Raw genomic sequence first — 20712 nt, 5'->3', positions numbered from 1 at the left:
CTTATTGTGAAGGACCCTCTTGGGTCTAGTGACCACAATATGGTCGAATTTCTGATTCAGATGGAAGAGGAGAAAGTTTGGTCCCAAACCAGTGTCCTCTGTTTGAACAGAGGGAAATATGATAGGATGAGGGATGAATTGGCTAAGGTAGACTGGGAGAGCAGGCTGGCAGGTAGGATAGCTGAGGAACAGTGGAGGATTTTTAAGGAGATCCTTTTCAGTTCTCAGCAAAAATATATTCCAGCAAAAAACGAGGATTGTAAGAAAAGGGAGAACCAGCCGTGGATAACGAAGGAAAAAAAGGAGAGTATTAAAACAAAAACAGCTGCGTACAGAGTGGCCAAAAATAGTGGAGAAACAAGTGATTGGGAAAGATTTATGAAACAACAAAGAGAAACTAAGAAAGCGATAAAGAAATGAAAGATAGACTATGAAGCTAGGCTAGCAATTAATATAAAAAATGATAGTAAAAGTTTTTATAAACATATAAAAAGGAATAGAGTGGCTAGAGTGAATGTTGGACCCTTGGAGGACGAGAGGGGGGAGTTAATAGTGGGAAATGAGGATATGGCTGAGTCTTTAAATAAGTTTTTTGTGTCGGTCTTCACAGTGGAGGACACAAATAGTTTGCCAAATATTAACGATAGAGGGTTGGCAGCAGGAGAAATACTTAATACAATTAATGTTACCAGAGAGGCATTGCTGGGTAGACTAATGGGACTGAAGGTGGGCAAGTCCCCGGGTCCGGATGGAATGCATCCCAGGGTATTGAAAGAAATGTCAGAGGTAATAGTGGATGCGTTCGTGATTATTTATCAAAACTCGTTGCATTCTGGGGTAGTGCCGGTTGATTGGAAAACGGCTAATGTTACGCCGCTGTTTAAAAAAGGAAGGAGACAAAAGGCGGGTAACTATAGGCCGGTCAGCTTAACGTCTGCAGTAGGGAAAATGCTGGAATCCATTATTAAAGAGGAGATAGTAGGGGATCTGGATAGAAATGGTTCGATCAATCAGACGCAGCATGGATTCATGAGGGGAAAGTCGTGCTTGACGAACATGTTGGATTTTTATGAAGATGTGACTAGGGCGGTTGATGGAGGAGAACTGGTGGAAGCAGTGCTTTTGGATTTCCAAAAGGCGTTTGATAAGGTGCCCCATCAAAGGCTGCTGAAGAAGATTAAGGCACACGGAGTTGGGGGTAATGTGTTAAAGTGGATTGGGGACTGGCTATCCGACAGGAAGCAAAGAGTCGGAATAAATGGGTGTTTTTCCGGTTGGAGGAAGGTAACTAGTGGCGTGCCGCAGGGATCGGTACTCGGGCCGCAACTGTTTACCATTTATATAGATGATCTGGAGGAGGGGACGGAGTGTAGGGTAACGAAGTTTGCAGACGACACAAAGATAAGTGGAAAAGTGAATCGTCTGGAGGACGGAGAAGATCTGCAGAGAGATTTGGACAAGCTGAGTGAGTGGGCGAGGATATGGCAAATGGAGTATAACGTTGAGAAATGCGAGGTTATACACTTTGGAGGAAATAATAACAAATGGGATTACTATCTCAATGGAAACAAATTAAAACATGCTACCGTGCAAAGGGACCTGGGGGTCCTTGTGCATGAGACGCAAAAGCCCAGTCTGCAGGTACAACAGGTGATCAAGAAGGCAAATGGGATGTTGGCCTATATTGCGAAGGGGATAGAATATAAAAGCAGGGATGTCTTGATGCACCTGTACAGGGCATTGGTGAGGCCGCAGCTGGAATACTGTGTGCAGTATTGGTCCCCTTATATGAGGAAGGATATATTGGCATTGGAGGGAGTCAGAGAAGGTTCACCAGGTTGATACCGGAGATGAGGGGTTTGGATTATGAGGAGAGGCTGAGGAGATTGGGTTTGTACTCGTTGGAGTTTAGAAGGATGAGGGGGGATCTTATGGAGACTTATAAGATAATGCGGGGGCTGGATAGGGTGGAGGCGGAGAGATTCTTTCCACTTAGTAAGGAAGTTAAAACTAGAGGACACAGCCTCAAAATAAAGGGGGGTCGGTTTAAGACAGAGTTGAGGAGGAACTTCTTCTCCCAGAGGGTGGTGAATCTCTGGAATTCTCTGCCCACTGAGGTGGTGGAGGCTACCTCGCTGAATATGTTTAAAGCGCGGATGGATGGATTCCTGATCGGTAAGGGAATTAAGGGTTATGGGGATCAGGCGGGTAAGTGGTACTGATCCACGTCAGATCAGCCATGATCTTATTGAATGGCGGGGCAGGCTCATGGGGCTAGATGGCCTACTCCTGCTCCTATTTCTTATGTTCTTATGTTCTTATATTAACATTCTGTGTGGCACCTTACCAAACTGCCTTCAGGCGTCCAGATACACTGCATGTGCAGGATCCCCATCATCTACCTTGCTTATTGCATCTTCGAAGATTTCTAGTAAATTAGTCAAACATGTTTTCCCCTTCATATAACCATGCCGAATTTGTTGCATTACATTTTGACTTTCTAAATGTCCAGTTATTACTGCCTTTATAATGGATTCAAAAAACTTTGGCCTACCTTTAGCCCCCCTCCTTTTTTGAATGTTGCATTATATTAGTATGTTTCCAATCCACTGGAACAATTCTCACACCTCGGCAATTTTGGAATATTCTAACCAATGGATCCATCAGCTCCAATACCATATCCTTTAAAACCGTAAATTGTTGACCATCAGGCCTTCCTCCAATCACAATAGTGTGCTCTGTACTTTTTTCCCAGTGACGATGATAGTTTTAAGTTGCTCTCTTTCTGTTACAATTGGAATAATAACTGTCCTCCGCCGTGAAAACTGAGGCAAAATAAACGCTAGGAAAGCGTTTATATGGAGTAAGGGGAAATATGAAGACATAAGGCGGCACGGTAGCACAGTGGTTAGCACTGCTGCTTCACAGCTCCAGGGTCCCGGGTTCGATTCCCGGCTCGGGTCACTGGCTGTGTGGAGTTTGCACATTCTCCTCGTGTCTGCGTGGGTTTCCTCCGGGTGCTCCGGTTTCCACCCACAGTCCAAAGATGTGCGGGTTAGGTTGATTGGCCAGGTTGAAAATTGCCCCTTAACGTCCTGAGGTGTGTAGGTTAGAGGGATTAGTGGGTAAAATATGTGGGGGTAGGGCCTGGGTGGGATTGTGGTCGGTGCAGACTCGATGGGCCGAATGGCCTCCTTCTGCACTGTAGGGTTTCTATGAAATTCGAGGAGTAAATTGGAAGGAGGTATTTGCGGGGAAATCTACTGAAGAAAGGTTGCAGTTGTTCAAGGAATGTCTGCCTACAGTTCTACAGGACAATGTTCCGAGCAGACAGGGAGGAGTTGGTAGGTTAAAGGAACCGTGGTGCACGAAAGCTGTGCGGGACCTAGTCGAAAAGAAAAGGAAAGCGTACAAAAGGATCAGAGAGCTTGGCAAAGATAGTGATCCAGATGAGTATAGGGCTTGTAGGAAGGGACTAAAGAAGGAAATTAGGAGAGCCAGAAAGGGTCACGAGAAGGCCTTGGCAAATAGAATTAAGGAAAACCCTAAGGCGTTCTATAAATATGTGAAGAGTAAAAGGATGAGACGTGAAGAAATAGAGCCTATCAAAGGTGAAGGCGGGAAAATCTGGACGGAACCAGTAGAAATGGCAGGGGTGCTTAATGAGTGTTTTGCCTCGGTTTTCACAGAGGAGAAGGACATGGCTGGATGTACTGTGGGAGGCGTGGGAAGAGATTGCAGAGCCTCTGGCGATCATCTTTGCATCGTCGATGGAGACGGGAGAGGTGCCGCAGGATTGGAGGATTGCGGATGTGGTTCCTATTTTCAAGAAGGGGAATAGGGATAGTCCAGGAAATTAACGACCGGTGAGTCTAACCTCAGTGGTTGGTAAGCTGATGGAGAAGATCCTGAGCGACAAGATTTATGAGCATTTAGCGAGGTTTAGTATACTCAAGAATACTTAGCATGGCTTTGTCAAAGGCAGATCGTGCCTTCCGAGCCTGGTGGAGTTCTTTGAAAATGTGACTAAACACATTGACGAAGGGAAAGCGGTAGATGTGGTTTATATGGATTTTAGCAAGGCGTTCGATAAGATCCCCCATGGAAGACTTCTCGAAAAAGTGAGAGGGCATGGAATCCAAGGGGCTGCTGCCCTGTGGATCCAGAACTGGGTTGCCCAAAGGAGGAAGAGAGTGGGTATAGATGGGTCTTTTTCTAATTGGAGGTCGGTCACCAGTGGTGTGCCCCAGGGATCTGTTCTGGGACCCTTGCTGTTTGTCATTTTCATAAATGACCTGGATGAGGAAGTGGAGGGATGGGTTGGTAGGTTTGCCGACGACACGAAGGTTGGTGGGGTTGTGGATAGTCTGGAGGGATGTCAGCAGTTACAGAGGGACACAGATAGGATGCAAGACTGGGCGGAGAAGTGGCAGATGGACTTCAACCCAGATGAATGCGTAGTGGTCCATTTTGGCAGGTCGAATGGGATGAAGGAGTACAATATAAAGGGAAAGACCCTTAGTACTGTAGAGGATCAGAAGGACCTTGGGGTCGGGTCCATAGGACTCTAAAATCGGCCCCGCAGGTGGAGGAGGTGGTTAAGAAGGCATATGGTGTGCTGGCCTTTATCAATCGAGGGATTGAGTTTAGGAGTCCGGGGATAATGATGCAGCTATATAAGACCCTCGTCAGACAACACTTGGAGTACTGTGCTCAGTTCTGGTCGCCTCATCACAGGAAGGATGTGGAAAAGATTGAAAGGGTGCAGAAGAGATTTACAAGGATGTTGCCTGGACTGAGTGGCATGCATTATGAGGATAGGCTGAGGGAGCTCTGTCTTTTCTCCTTGGAGAGATGTATGATGAGCGGAGACCTAATAGAAGTATATAAGATGTTGAGAGGCATAGATCGGGTGGACTCTCAGAGGCTTTTTCCCAGGGTGGAAATGGCTGCTACAAGAGGACACAGGTTTAAGGTGCTGGGGGGTAGGTACAGGGGAAATGTTAGGGGGAAGCTTTTCACACAGAGGGTGGTGGGCGAGTGGAATCGGCTGCGGTCAGTGGTGGTGGAGGCAAACTCAATCGGGTCTTTTAAGAGACTCCTGGATGAGCACATGGGACTTCATAGGATGGAGGGTTATAGATAGGCCTAAAAGGTAGGGACACGTTCGGCACAACTTGTGGGGCCGAAGGGCCTGTTTTTGTGCTGTTGTTTTCTATGTTTCTATGTTTCTAAAATATCAGTTGATCGTCTCAGCCATTTCTGTATTCCCCACTATAAATCCACAGCCTCATCCTCCAAGGGACCAGCCTTCACTTTTCTACCCTTTGCCTCTGTATGCATTTATTGAATCTCTGGCTGTCCGTTTTTAAATTTTGCGCTATTTTTCTTTCATAATTTACCTTTGCTCTTTTTGTTACTTTTTAGTGGCCCTTTCTTGGTCCTTCAAAGGTCTCAAATCTTCCAGTGCACCACTCGCCTTTGCACTACGGTATTCCTTCGGTTTTGTCTTAATGTTTTCTTTAATTTCCTTGCTTCGCATGGAAGTCTTTCTCCCCTGTTTTTTCATTCATTTATGGGACATGCTTGTCGCTGGCTGGGCCAGGATTCATTGCCCATCCCTCGCCGGCCTTGAACTGAATGGCTTGCTCGGCCATTTAAGAGGGCAGTTGAGAGTCAACCACATTGCTATGGCTCTGGAGACACATATAGGCCAGATCAGGTAAGGACTGCAGATTTCCTTCCCTAAAGGACATGAGTGAACCAGACAGACTTTTCCAACAATCGATTATGGTTTCATGGTCATCAATAGATTCTTAATTCCAGATTTATTTTTATTGAATTCAAATTCCACCATCTGCCATGGTGGGATTCGAACCTGAGTCCCCCAGAACATTAGCTGATTTCCTGGATTAATAGTCTAGCGATAATATCACTACGACATTGCCTCCCCCTGACCACCACCTTTCCACCTTTCATTCTCTCTGAAATATATTTTAGTTGGGAGGACTTGAATATCTCCTTAAATATCGGCCACTGTTCATCAATTGTCTTAACTTGTTGTCCTCGTGCCTATTCCACTTAAGCCAAATCTGTCCTCATGCTTATGTCATTTCCTTTGTTTAAAACCAAAATGGTTGTGTGGGATTCCAGTATCTCGCACTCAAACTGAATTTGAAATTCAAGCATGCTTTGACCGCTCGTTCAATGAGGATCCTTAACTGGAAAAGCATGTCTCACAGATAGGATTGAGTTTTTTGAAGGGCTAACCAAGAAGGTAGATGAGGGTAGTGCACTTGATGTTGTCTACATGGACTTTAGCAAGGCCTTTGACAATGTACCGCATGATAGGTTGTTGCATGAGGTTAAATCTCACAGGATCCAGGGTGAGGTTCCACATTGTTCCACAGGAGCAGGCTGAGGGTAAGAGAGATTGTGTCTGCATTTTATTTATTTATTTTTCAGTTAAATTTGGCTTAAAAATCGGAGGTTTTTTTCAAAACAGGAAGTAGGCCCAGGAGCAGCCTGGGGGAGGTTTTTTGGAGGGTTTAAAAGCAGGCCGCACTTTTGAGCGGGCAGCGTCTGGAGCGGGCAGCGGAGTGAGCAGGGTGCAGAGTGTGAGCTGTAAGGGCTTTGGCTCACAGGGCTTCGGCGAAGGCGAGGAAGGTTGTTTGTTTTTTTTCTGTTACAGTTTTTTGTTTTATCTCCCAAAAACTAAAAAGGACATGGCTGGTATGACTGGGAGGCCAGTATACTGCATTCGGTGTGGGATGTGGGAGTTCCTGGAGACAACTTGCCTCCCGGAAGTCCATATCTGTGCCAGATGCGTGGAACTGCAACTCCTGAAGGATCGTGTAAGGGAGCTGGAGCTGAGGCTCGATGAACTCAGTTTAGTGAGGGAAAATGAGAGATTAATAGATAACAGTTAGTGACACGAGGGTCTCGGAAGGAAGACACGTGGGTCACAGTTAGGAGGGGTAATAGTCAGAAGGGTGATGTGCCAGAAAGTACCCCAGTGGCAGTCTCCCATAAATGGAAGGGATGGGCAACAGATGGGAGAAGGGAAGGGAGTGAGCAGTCTGTGGAGAGTTCCCCTGTGGTTGTCCCCCTTCAAAATAGGTATATTGTTTTGGATTCTGTGGAGGGGGATGACCCTCCAGGGATAAGCCACGAGGACCAGATCGCCTCCACGGAGACAGGCTCAGGGGTCCGGAAGGGAAAGAAGGGGTTTAGGAGAGCGATAGTTGTGTGGGACGCAATGGTTAGAGGCACAAACAGGCGGTTCTGTGGGAGTGAACGAGAATCCAGGATGGTAGTCTGACTCCCTGGTGCCGGGGTACTGGATGTTTCCGAGAGGGTAGGAAGCATAGAACATAGAACATAGAACAGTACAGCACAGAACAGGCCCTTCGGCCCACGATGTTGTGCCGAGCTTTATCTGAAACCAAGATCAGGCTATCCCACTCCCTATCATCCTGGTGTGCTCCATGTGCCTATCCAATAACCGCTTAAATGTTCCTAAAGTGTCTGACTCCACTATCACTGCAGGCAGTCCATTCCACACCCCAACCACTCTCTGCGTAAAGAACCTACCTCTGATATCCTTCCTGTATCTCCCACCACGAACCCTATAGTTATGCCGCCTTGTTATATCCCCATCCAACCGAGGAAATAGTCTTTGAACGTTCACTCTATCTATCCCCTTCAACATTTTATAAACCTCTATTAAGTCTCCCCTCAGCCTCCTCCGCTCCAGAGAGAACAGCCCTAGCTCCCTCAACCTTTCCTCATAAGACCTACCCTCCAAACCAGGCAGCATCCTGGTAAATCTCCTCTGCACTCTTTCCAGCGCTTCCACATCCTTCTTATAGTGAGGTGACCAGAACTGCACACAATATTCCAAATGTGGTCTCACCAAGGTCCTGTAAAGTTGCAGCATAACCCCACGGCTCTTCAACTCCAACACCCTGTTTAGAAAAGCTAACACACGATAGGCCTTCTTCACAGCTCTATCCACTTGAGTGGCAACATTTAGAGATCTGTGGATATGAACCCCAAGATCTCTCTGTTCCTGCACAGTCTTCAGAACCCTACCTTTGACCCTGAAATCCACATTTAAATTAGTCCTACCAAAATGAATCACCTCACATTTATCAGGGTTAAACTCCATTTGCCATTTTTCAGCCCAGCTTTGCATCCTATCTATGTCTCTTTGCAGCCTACAACAGCCCTCCACCTCATCCACTACTCCACCAATCTTGGTGTCATCAGCAAATTTACTGATCCACCCTTCAGCCCCCTCCTCTCAGTCATTAATAAAAATCACAAAGAGCAGAGGACCAAGCACTGATCCCTGCGGCACTCCGCAAGCAACCTGCCTCCAATCCGAAAATTTTCCATCGACCACCACCCTCTGTCTTCGATCAGACGGCCAGTTACCTATTAAATCGGCCAACTTTCCCTCTATCCCACACCTCCTCAGTTTCATCATAAGCCGACAATGGGGGACCTTATCAAACGCCTTACTAAAATCCATGTGTATGACACCAACTGCCCTACCTTCATCAACACACTTAGTTACCTCCTCACAAAATTCAATCAAATTTGTGAGGGACGACTTGCCCTTCACGAATCCGTGCTGACTATCCCGGATTAATCCGCATGTTTCTAAATGGCCGTAAATCCCATCGCTAAGGACCTTTTCCATCAATTTACCAACCACTGAAGTAAGACTAACCGGTCTATAATTACCTGGGCCATTTCTATTCCCTTTCTTAAACAGAGGAACAACATTCACCATTCTCCAGTCTTCTGGCACCATCCCCGTGGACAGCGAGGACCCAAAGATCAAAGCCAAAGGCTCTGCAATCTCATCCCTTGCCTCCCAAAGAATCCTAGGATACATTTCATCAGGCCCAGGGGACTTATCGACCTTCGGTTTATTCAAAACTGCCAGGACATCCTCCCTCCGAACATCTATTTCCTCCAGCCTATTAGCCTGTAACACCTTCTCTTCCTCAAAAACATGGCCCCTCTCCTTGGTGAACACTGAAGAAAAGTATTCATTCATCACATCGCCTAACTCTACTGACTCCATACACCAGTTCCCACTCCTGTCCTTGACCGGCCCTAACCTCACCCTGGTCATTCTTTTATTTCTCACATAAGAGTAAAAAACCTTGGGGTTTTCCTTGATCCGACCCGCCAAGGACTTCTCGTGTCCCCTCCTAGCTCTCCTAAGCCCCTTTTTCAGCTCATTCCTTGCTAACTTGCAACCCTCAATCGAGCCATCTGAACCTTGTTTCCTCATCCCTACATAAGCTTCCCTCTTCCTTTTCACAAGACATTCCACCTCTTTCGTGAACCATGGTTCCCTCATTCGGCCATTTCCTTCCTGCCTGACAGGGACATACCTATCAAGGACATCCAATATTTGTTCCTTGAAAAAGTTCCACTTTTTATTAGTTCCTTTCTCTGACAGTTTCTGTTCCCAACTTATGCCCCCTAATTCTTGCCTAATCGCATCATAATTACCTCTCCCCCAATTGTAAAGCTTGCCCTGCTGTATGGCCCTATCCCTCTCCATTGCAATAACAAAAGACACCGAATTGTGGTCACTATCTCCAAAGTGCTCTCCCACAACCAAATCTAACACTTGGCCCGGTTCATTTCCCAGTACCAAATCCAATGTGGCCTCACCTCTTGTCGGCCTATCCACATATTGTGTCAGGAAACCCTCCTGCACACACTGCACAAAAACTGCCCCATCCGAACTATTTGACCTACAAAGGCTCTAATGAATATTTGGAAAGTTAAAGTCCCCCATGACAATTACCCTGCGACCCCCACACATATCCATAATCTGCTTAGCAATTTCTTCCTCCACATCTCTATTACTATTTGGGGGCCTATAGTAAACTCCTAACAACGTGACCGCTCCTTTCCTATTTCTAACCTCAGCCCATATTACCTCAGTGTGCAGATCCCCCTCGAAGTGCCTTTCCACGGCCGTTAAACTATCCTTGATTAACAATGCCACTCCTCCACCTCGTTTACCAGCTTTCCGACACTTACTGAAACATCTATACCCCGGAACGTCCAACAAACATTCCTGTCCTTGTTCTACCCACGTCTCTGTAATGGCCACAACATCGTAGTCCCAAGTACCAATCCATGCCCCAAGTTCATCTACCTTGTTCCGGATGCTCCTTGCATTGAAGTAGACACACTTCAACCCACCTTCCTGTCGACCGGTACCCGCCCTTGACCCTGATACATTCCCCAATACCTCACCACCCTCACTGACTTCTGGACTACAACTCCTTTTCCCACTCCCCAGACAAATTAGTTTAAAGCCCCCTGAAGAGCCGTAACAAATTTCCCTCCTAGGATATTGGTGCCCCTCTGGTTCAGGTGCACCCCGCCCTGTTTGTACAGGTCCCACCTTCCCCAGAATGTGTTCCAATTATCCACGTATCTGAAGCCCTCCCTCCTACACCATCCCTGCAACCACATGTTTAACTGCACTCTCTCCCTGTTCCTCAACTCGCTATCACGTGGCACCGGCAACGTACCAGAGATGACCACATGTTTTGTCTTGGCTCTCAGCTTCCAGCCCAGCTCCAGAAATTCCTGCTTTAAATCTCCCGTCCCTTCGCTTACCTATGTCATTGGTACCAATGTGTTCCACGACTTGTGACTGTTTCCCCTCCCCCTTCAGAATCCGGAAAACACGGTCTGAGACGTCACGGACCTTGGCATCCGGTAGGCAACATACCATCCATGAGTCTCTTTTGCTGCCACAGAACTTCCTATCTATCCCTCTAACTAACGATTCCCCAATAACTATTGCCCTCCCGCTCTGCCCCTTACCCTTCCGAGCCACAGAGATGGACACAGTGCTGGAGATCCTCTCACTGCGGCTCACCACTGGTGTGTAATCCCCCTCAACCGTATCCAAAGCGGAATACTTGTTGCTAAGGGGAACGACCACCGCGGATCCCTGCACGGACTGCTTCCTCCCAGCCCCTCTCAACGTCACCCATCTGTTTTCATTCCTCGGAGTAACTGTATTCCTAAAGCTTCTGTCTATGGCCACCTCTGCGTCCCTAATGATCCTAAGTTCATCCAACTCCAGCTCCAGTTCCCTAACACGGTTTTGGAGGAGCTGCAGATGGGCGCACTTCCCACTGGTGTAATCAGCAGGGACACTGTCGTCGTCCCTCACCTCAAACATAGTGCAAGAGGAACATAGCACTGCCTGCACACCCATCCCCTTTAGATACCTTGCCAGTACCAGATAGGAAGTGCAGAAATGAATTTAAACTCACCTCTGCTCGCCCTTACTGCCTAAGCCCTGTGAGCCAAAGCCTTATAGCTCACATTCTGCTTCCCAGTCACTCCACTGCCCGCTCCCGACGCTGCCCGCTGTATACTGCAGCCTACCTTTTATACTTCACGCGCTTAAAAAACCCTTCCCAGACTCCTTAGCAGCCCACTTCCAGTTTTCACTTTAAACTTAAAATTCTACTGCAAAAGTAAAGGCCAAAAAAAACACACACTCGCTGACAAATTAAATAAATAAACAATTCAATTAATCTCTCACCAGCACTGCTGCCTCCAATCACTCCCTCTCAGCTTGCTCCAGTGGAACATTGAGGGGGAACCTCCCAGGTAACTGACTTTTAAAGTTAAAATAAAAACCCTTCCCAGACTCCTTAGCAGCCCACTTCCAGTTTTCACATTAAACTTAAAATTCTACTGCAAAAGTAAAGGCTAAAAAAAACACACACTCGCTGACAAATTAAATAAATAAACAATTCAATTAATCTCTCACCAGCACAGCTGCCTCCAATCACTCCCTCTCAGCTTGCTCCAGTGGAACAATTTAAAAAGGAAGGTCGTCAAACGGATGTGATTATACACATTGGTGAAAATGATGTAGGTAGGAAGAGCAGGGGAGTCATTCGAGAGAAATTCAGGGAGTTGGGTGCTAGGCTAAAAAGTAAGGCCTCCAGGGTAGCAATCTCTGGACTGCTTTTGGTGTCTAGTGCAAGTGAGGCTCGGAACAGGGAGATTCTACAGTTGAACGTGTGGCTAAAGGACTGGTGCAAGAGGGAGGGCTTTAAATTCATAGATAACTGGGAAATCTTCAAGTCAGGATGGCAACTGTACAGAAAGGATGGGTTACACCTTAACTGGAAGTGAGCAAATATCCTGGCTGGGAGTTTTGCGAGAGTGTTTCGGCAGGATTTAAACAAGTGTGGCAGGGGGGTGGAGAACAAAACAGTAGGTCAGTAAATACAGAGGCTGGGGTTGAGCTGGGGGCCAGGGCAAGGCTAGCTAAGAAGAGGAGCACTCTGGAGGAGGATGTCCTGAGTGGGCCTGGAGGTCTGGAGTGCATCTGTTTCAATGCGAGGAGCGTAACGGGTAAAACAGATGAAATTAGGGCCTTAATGCTTATGCGGAATTTGGATGTGGTTGCAGTGACGGAAACTTGGTTAAAAGAAGGACAGGACTGGCAGCTGAATATTCCGGGGGAATAAGTGTTTTAGGCGAGACAGAGGAGGGGCTAAAAAAGGTGGGGGAGTAGCGATATTAGTTAAGGAGCATATTACCGCGGTGCAGAGGGTAGACAACTTAGAGGGATCATGTCCTGAGTCGCTGTGGGTGGAACTCAGAAACAGGAAGGGTGCAGTCACTGTTCTGGGGGTGTACTACAGACCACGCAACAGGCCACGGGAAGTGGAGGAAAGGATATGTCAGGAGATTCTGGATAGGTGCAGAAAAAATAGGGTTGTTCTAGTGGGCGGCTTTAATTTCCCTGGCACAGACTGGAAAGTGCTTAGAGCTGGGGGTCCGGACGGGGAGGAATTTGTAAAATGCGTACTGGAAGGTTCTTTGGAACAGTATGTAGATAGCCCGACTCGAGAGGGGGCTATACTGGACCTAGTTCTGGGAAATGAGCCCGGTCAGGTCGTCAAAGTTTCGGTCGGGGAACATGTGGCAAATAGTGACCACAACTCTGTTAACTTTAGGATAGTAATGGACAAGGATGAGTGCTGTCCTACGGGCAGGGTGCTAAATTGGGGGAAGGCTAACTATAGCCGGATTAGGCAGGAATTGGTGGATGTTGATTGGGAGAGAATGTTCGAGGGTAAGACCGCGTCTGGCATGTGGGAGTCTTTTAAGGAACTATTGATAAGGCTGCAGGATAGGCATGTGCCTGTAAAAAGGAAAGATAGGAATGGTAGGATTCGAGAGCCGTGGATAACCAGGGAAATTGAGGATCTGACTAAAATGAAAAGGGAGGCGTACGTAAAATCCAGGCAACAGAAAACAGATGGAGCTCTGGAGGAATACAGATAAAGTAGGAAAGAACTCAAACGGGGAGTTAGAAGGTCAAAAAGAGGTCACGAGATGTTCTTGGCAGGCAGGATTAAGGGGAATCCTAAGGCATTCTATGCATACGTTAGGAACAAAAGAGTTGTCAGGGAGAAAATCGGACCTCTCAGGGACAAAGAAGGGGAAGTATGCTTAGAACCCAAGGGTATAGGGGAGATCCTAAATGAATACTTTGCATCGGTATTCACGAAGGAGAGGGGCGTAATAACCGGCAGTGTCTCGGAGGGAGGTGTTGACACGTTAGAGAAAATCTCCATTACAAGAGAGGAAGTGTTAGGTCTTTTAGGGAACATTAAAACTGACAAAGCCCCAGGGCTTGATGGCATCTATCCTCGACTGCTCAGGGAGACGAGAGATGAAATTGCTGGGCCTCTGACGGAAATCTTTGTCGCTTCTTTGGACACAGGTGAGGTCCCTGAGGATTGGAGGACAGCGAATGTGGTCCCATTGTTTGAGGAGGGTAGCAGGGATAACCCAGGAAATTATAGGCCGGTGAGCTTGACGTCCATGGTAGGGACGTTGTTGGAGAGGATTCTTAGAGACAGGATGTATGTGCAGTTAGAACGGAACAATCTCATTAGTGACAGACAGCATGGTTTTGTAAGAGGGAGGTCGTGCCTTACAAATTTGGTGGAGTTTTTTGAGGAAGTGTCAAAAATGGTTGATGAAGGAAGGGCCGTGGATGTCGTCTATGTGGATTTCAGTAAGGCATTTGACAAAGTCCCACATGGCAGGTTGGTTAAGAAGGTTAAGGCTCATGGGATACAAGGAGAAGTGGCGAGATAGGTGGAGAACTGGCTTGGCCATAGGAGACAGAGGGTAGTGGTCGAAGGGTCTTTTTCCGGCTGGAGGTCTGTGACCAGTCGTGTTCGGCTGGGCTCTGTACTGGGACCTCTGCTATTTGTGATATATATAAATGATGTGGAAGAAGGTGTAAATGGCGTAATCAGCAAGTTTGCGGATGATACGAAGATGGCTGGACTTGCGGATAGCGAAGAGCACTGTCGGGCAATACTGCCGGATATAGATAGGCTGGAAAATTGGGTGCAGAGGTGGCAGATGGAGTTTAATCCGGATAAATGCGAAGTGATGCATTTTGGAAGAAATAATGTAGGAAGGAGTTATACAATAAATGGCAGAGTCATCAGGAGTATAGAAACACAGAGGGACCTAGGTGTGCAAGTCCACAGATCCTTGAAGGTGGCAACACAGGAGGAGAAGGTGGTGAAGAAGGCATATGGTATGCTTGCATGGTGAAGAAGGCATATGGTATGCTTGCATTTATAGGACGGGGTATAGAGTGTAAATGCTGGAGTCTGATGATGCAGCTGCATAGAACGCTGGTTAGGCCACATTTGGAGTACTGCATCCAGTTCTGGTCGCCGCACTACCAGAAGGACGTGGAGGCGTTAGAGAGAGTGCAGAGAAGGTTTACCAGGATGTTGCCTGGTATGGAGGGTCTTAGCTATGAGGAGAGATTGGGTAAATTGGGGTTGTTCTCCCTGGAAAGACGGAGAATGAGGGGAGAACTAAGAGAGGTGTACAAGATTATGAAGGGGATAGATAGGGTGAACGGTGGGAAGCTTTTCCCCAGATCAGAAGTGACGTTCACGAGGGGTCACGGGCTCAAGGTGAGAGGGGCGAAGTATAACTCAGATATTAGAGGGATGTTTTTTACACAGAGGATGGTGGGGCCTGGAATGCGCTGCCAAGTAGGGTGGTGGAGGCAGGCACGCTGACATCGTTTAAGACATACCTGGATAGTCACATGAGCAGCCTGCGAATGGAGGGAAACAAACGATTGGTCTAGTTGGACCAAGGAGCGGCACAGGCTTGTAGGGCCGAAGGGCCTGTTTCCTGTGCTGTACTGTTCTTTGTTCTTTGTTCTTTGAGGTATCGAAATGGATGCAGAATTGGCATCTTGACAGAAGCCAGAGGGTGGTTGTAGAGGGTTGTTTTACAAACTGGAGGCTGATGAACAGCGGTGTGTCTCAGGGATCAGTGCTGGGTCCACTGATATTTGTCATTTATATTAATGATTTGGATGAGAATATAGGAGGCATGGTTAGTAAGTTTGCAGATGACACCAAGATTGGTGGCATAGTGGACAGTGAACAAAGTTATCTCCGATTGCAACGGGATCTTGATCAAATGGGCCAGTGGGCTGATGAATGGCAGATGGAGTTTAATTTAGACAAATGCGAGGTGATGCATTTTGGTAGGTTGAAACAGGCAGGACTTACTCAGTTGCTTGGTTTCATCGGTCAAAACATTGAATGCAGGAGTTGGAACGTCATGTTGAACTTGTACAAGACATTGGTAAGGCCACACTTGGAATGCTATGTGGAGTTCTGGTCACCCTATTATCGAAAGGATATTATTAAACTAGAAAGAGTGCAGAAAAGATTTACTAGGATGCTCCCGGGACTTGATGGTTTGAGTTGTAAGGAGAGGCTGGATTGACTCGGACATTTTTCTCTGGAGCGCAGAAGGCTGAGGGGTGATTTTATAAAGGTCTATAAAATAATGAGGGGCATAGATCAGCTCGAGAGTCAATATCTTTTCCCAAAGGTCGGGGAGTCTAAAACTAGAGGGCATAGTTTTAAGGTGAGAGGGGAGAGATACAAAAGTGTCCAGGGGGGCAATCTTTTTCACACAGAGGGTGGTGAGTGTCTGGAACAAGCTGCCAGAGGTAGAGGTAGAAGCGGGTACAATTTTGTCTTTTAAAAAGCATTTAGATAGCTCCATGGGTACGATGGGTATAGATGGATATGGGCCAAATGCGGGCAATTCGGATTAGCTTCGGGGTTTAAAAAAAAGGGCGGCATGGACAAGTTGGGCCGAACGGCCTGATTCCATGCTGTAAACCTCTATGATTCTATGACTCTATGCGATCATTAATTAATCTCTTCTCATTACACAACACCAATTCCAGAAAAGCCATCTGTGTGGTTGGTTCAAAACATATTGCTCAAAGAATCTCCAATACATTCAATAAACTCTCCCTCGAGGATACCATTGTCAATTTGATTATTCCAATCAATATGTATTTTAAAATCACCCATAATTATTTCCGTACCTTTCTTATAAGCCCTCAGTATTTCTTGGTTTATACTGTGTGCCACATCTTAAACTACTGTCTGAACACCGTCGGATTACTCTCACAAGGGACCGCTTTCACTTGTTATTTCGTATTTCTAAACCAGACTGATTCTACGCGTTGGACTCCAGTACCTACATGTGAACAAAAACATTCAACACCAATCATAGGCAGAAATACCTCTACAGAAGATGATTAAAGCTGTCCCAATTTCACAGTTCTGCCGACCCGACGGTTTGATTTGACACTCCCGCAACGATGATTCTGTACCATTACATTGAATCTTGTGCAGGAACACAGATTTTGTTTCCTCCGAGATTAATTTTGTCGTTGATGTGTGATAATTAGCGCAACCAATTTGCTTGCAGACGACTTCTCCACCTGCCGAATCCAAAAGACTGCTGCAGACGGAGCTCCATTGACCTCTGTAATATACCATAAGTTCCCCAATACATGGCGCCTCCGGTCCCACCAGCATCAGTTGTCCAGGTCCTGATGAACATTGAAAGCGAGAAAGACACATCATGAAAGGCGTCCAAAATAGAACTCTATTATTCATCGTGGATTCATTGCAAACCATTGTAAAGTTTAGCCCTAACATTGCATTAATTACAAAGAACATTAAAATTATTTTGTGCATTAATGTGTTCGTTCTTTTCAATATCCCGGTGTTTTAAGTTTTTGTCTGCAACTCCAAAGAATCTCACTATATGTTCGTGTCAAATTCCCTTTCTTTGTGCTAACTAACATATCTTTGCTTCGCATTTGATTGTGAAACATTTCCTTTCATTAATCTTTTGACATGCCTTGACCAATTGAGATGCTGCGAAATTGGCCTGTTCGATCCAGTTTCGTCCACATCTTGAACAAAGAAAAACGTATATTTTATGGGATGAAGAAATTTCCAATTATTGCGCAATCGAATTGAACTGAAAAAAGAATCATAGTAAAGCCTAAGTGAGCATCGATCTCGTTTTGCGTCTGAGCGGTAGGGGTAGACATCCGACTTGAGCGGGAACACAAAACTCGCCATTCTTTCTACCAATGATTATAATTGTTCTGTTAGAGTGCGTACCATGCACTAACTTTCAACTGACATTGCGCTGCGGGATTCGTTTTTTATTGAGGGCCAGAATTGAATATTCGTTTGCAAAGTGTCTGAAAACGGAACGATCCCTCCTGGCCACGTTTTCATTCCTTACCCGACCTCAGCTCAATTTCAGGGTCCCCTCATAGAACGGAAACACTGAGGATGGTAAGCATCTCACTGACAGTTATTTTGAAAGGCGAAGAAAAAAATTGGGAAAAGTCTTGTATTCAGAATTTTTTGGTTACTACTCAATAAAAAACTGCTAAAGAAACCTGAACAATTCCTGATATTATGTTACAGAGTAATTGGGTAAATGTCAGAAGCTTAGAGGCCTCTCTTACCATTCAAATTCACTGAAACCAATTAAGAGAATATTTGGTAGATTAATTCCGAGAATGGTTGGGCTGTCTACTAGTTAGTCATTATCCACTGGAGGTTTGAAGAGTAAGAGTCCACTTCATTCATACGCACAAGATCTTAAGGGATTTTGACAAGTTGTACACGAGAAAGGTGTTTCTTTTTTGTGAGAATCAAGGACGAGGTTCACCTATTTCAGTGTAATGCGTAGCCGATTTGAGGCAGAGATGAGGAGTATTTTTTTTCACTCAGTGTGTTGAGAGTCTACCGCATTCTCTTCCCCAAAATGGTGAAAGCAGAGCTTGCGATTGTTTTCAAGGCAGAGATAGATGGATTTTTGATTAGCAAGTGGTGAATGGTTATAGGGTTAAGTGAGAAGTTGAAGCTGAGGCAACAACCAGATCAACCATGATCCTTTTAAATTGCGAAGCACCTTCGAGGGGCCGAATGACCTACACCGTAACAAATTGGTGTGTAAATTTATGCAAGGCCTGTTAGCAAGAAAATTAGATAGATATCCTGAGGGCTCATTCCAAAATATCAGGTGGATCAGCAGTACTTTCGCAGCCCTTCAGTCCCTTAAGGATTATGAAAGGGATTTTTATGACTTTTGAGAGAAACCTTTTTGCTACACTGCGGGGACAACATAGTGATTGACTGTGAGGGTCACCAGCACCTTACGTTTTGCATAGAAAATATATTGCTACCTTGCTTTTAATGGCCAAAAATTATATCGCGTTGTCCAAGAACTCCAATAACAACGGCACCATGTTCCCTGGATTTCTAAATGGCAGAGTCACGAATTTCAAGGGGTGCTATTTAATGTGCAATTGGTTTCATGCACAAAGCAAAATCAGCTCCGGTTGCATAAGGCCTAATTGTGTTATTGTTATCATCATGCAGTTTATGTGTAATTATCTGCATGGGTGCAGGCAATGACAGACATCCAGCAATGCAATAGTTCATGATAATTTTGATTGCAAGAGAAAGCGGATTATGTTCAACTTGCAAGAATCACGAGGAAGACTTGAACAGATGATTACGTCCAGTTCGAGTCGCCACGTTTCAGGAGTGAGTTGGAGACGTTGGACAGAATGCAGAAAATATTCACGAGAATAATTCTGGGATGAGTAGCTTCAGATATATCGATGAAGATATATATTTTGTCCTTTGAGAAATGAGAGCTTAGAAGAAACTTTAGAGAGGCAATGTATACAAAATCAAGAGGAATCTGGATAGAGGATCGAAGTAAACTGCTCATTATCGCGAATGGAACGAGAAGAGAGGGGTTATGGTAAAGTAACGAACAAAGGAGCCATAGAAGTATGAGGAAAACGTTTCCACACAGGGAATCATTAGGGGTGGAATGCATTAGCTGAGGGAGTTATAGGGGCCGTTTCAATCGAAGCATTCAAAAGGGGATGTGACTGTTATAAAGAATGTTCAGGGTTACGGAGAGAAGGTAGGAGAATGGAATCAGACAAGTTGCTTACTTTAAGAGATGCAGATGTGATGTGATATGTCTGAGAATCGGTAACTCTGTGATACTGTGATTCTATGATTGCACAGAAGCTTCTGCGGCCGCAGAAGTGACTCCAGAACGGCGAGTTGCCTCCCTGGCGCCAGAGTCAAGGATGACTTGGAGTAGGTGTCGGGAATTATGAAGGAGAGTGAACAGACAATGGTCGTGGTAGACATCGGTACAAATATCATGGGTTAAAAAAGTACATGGTACCACAAGCAGAAAATATTATGTTAGAATGTCAATTGAAAGTAAAACTCAAAGGTTAAATCAGGATACCACCAGTGTCGCGTGCTAGGATATAAACTAGAATGGCAGCACGGTGGGAAGCTGGGCAGAGAGGTAGAGAGGCAGAGGAGACAGAAATACTGATAGGAACAAAAGACAGAAGTGGAAGAAGGAAAAATGGAAGGCAGAAAAGGCAAAGGCTAGGAACAAATGGGGCAATAAAGCAAAATAAAGCGAATATGACAAACGAAGTTAAAAGACAAGTCTAAAGGCAAGTAGACAGAAAAAGTTGTGAGATAGCTGCCAATGCAGAGTCATAGCTTCAGGATTCCCAAGGATGGGAACTGGCCATTGAGAGCTGTTCATTATTTAGGAATTTCGGAGAAAAAGGAAAAAGAGGTGGAGCAGTGTTGTTAGTACAGAAGGGCATCGATGCCACAGTGAAGAGGGGTAACTTCTCAAAAAATCATTATGTACAATCTTTATGCGTGTAGATAAGGAACAGCAGGCGACAGGAAATGTGGCTACAGTTTTTTTAATTCATTCGTGGGACATGGGCGTCGCTGGCTGGCCAGCATTTATTGCCCATTCCTAGTTGCCCTTGAGGAAGTGGTGGTGAGCTGCCTTCTTGAATCGCTGCAGTCTATGTGCTGTGGGTTGACACACGATGCCATTAGGGAGGGAATTCCAGGATTTTGGCCCAGCGACTGCGACAGAACGGTGATATATTTCCAAATCAGGATGGTGAGTGGCTTGAAGGGGAACTTGTAGGTGGTGGTGTTCCCATATATCTGCTCCCTTGTCCTTCTAGATGGAAGTGGTCGTGGGTTTGGAAGGTGCTGTCTAAGAATGTTTGCTGAATTGCTGCAATGCATCTTGTAGATAGTACACATGCTGCTCCTGAGCGTCGGTGGTGGAGGGAGTGGATACTTGTAAATATCGTGGCAATCAATCGGGCTGCTTTGTCCTGGATGTTGTCAAACTTCTTGAGTGTTGTTTGAGTTGCACTCC

The 20712-nt window shown here is 45.8% G+C and overlaps 1 protein-coding gene across 1 annotated transcript in view; it reads right to left on the bottom strand.

The window, feature by feature from the left end:
* LOC144485294 (scavenger receptor cysteine-rich type 1 protein M130-like) overlaps positions 1-16761 on the bottom strand; it is a 60775-nt gene extending 44014 nt beyond the window's left edge. Inside the window, exon 1 of the mRNA XM_078203507.1 lies at positions 16685-16761. The gene's annotated coding sequence lies outside the window, so the exon portion shown is untranslated. The remainder of the gene's footprint in view (positions 1-16684) is intronic.
* Positions 16762-20712: the final 3951 nt, after the last annotated feature.

This window comes from Mustelus asterias, chromosome 3 (assembly GCF_964213995.1).
Source record: "Mustelus asterias chromosome 3, sMusAst1.hap1.1, whole genome shotgun sequence".
In the NCBI taxonomy this organism is placed as follows: Eukaryota; Metazoa; Chordata; class Chondrichthyes; order Carcharhiniformes; family Triakidae; genus Mustelus; species Mustelus asterias.
Note: the sequence above shows the minus strand (reverse complement) of the source record. Positions and strands in the feature narration are given on the sequence as shown.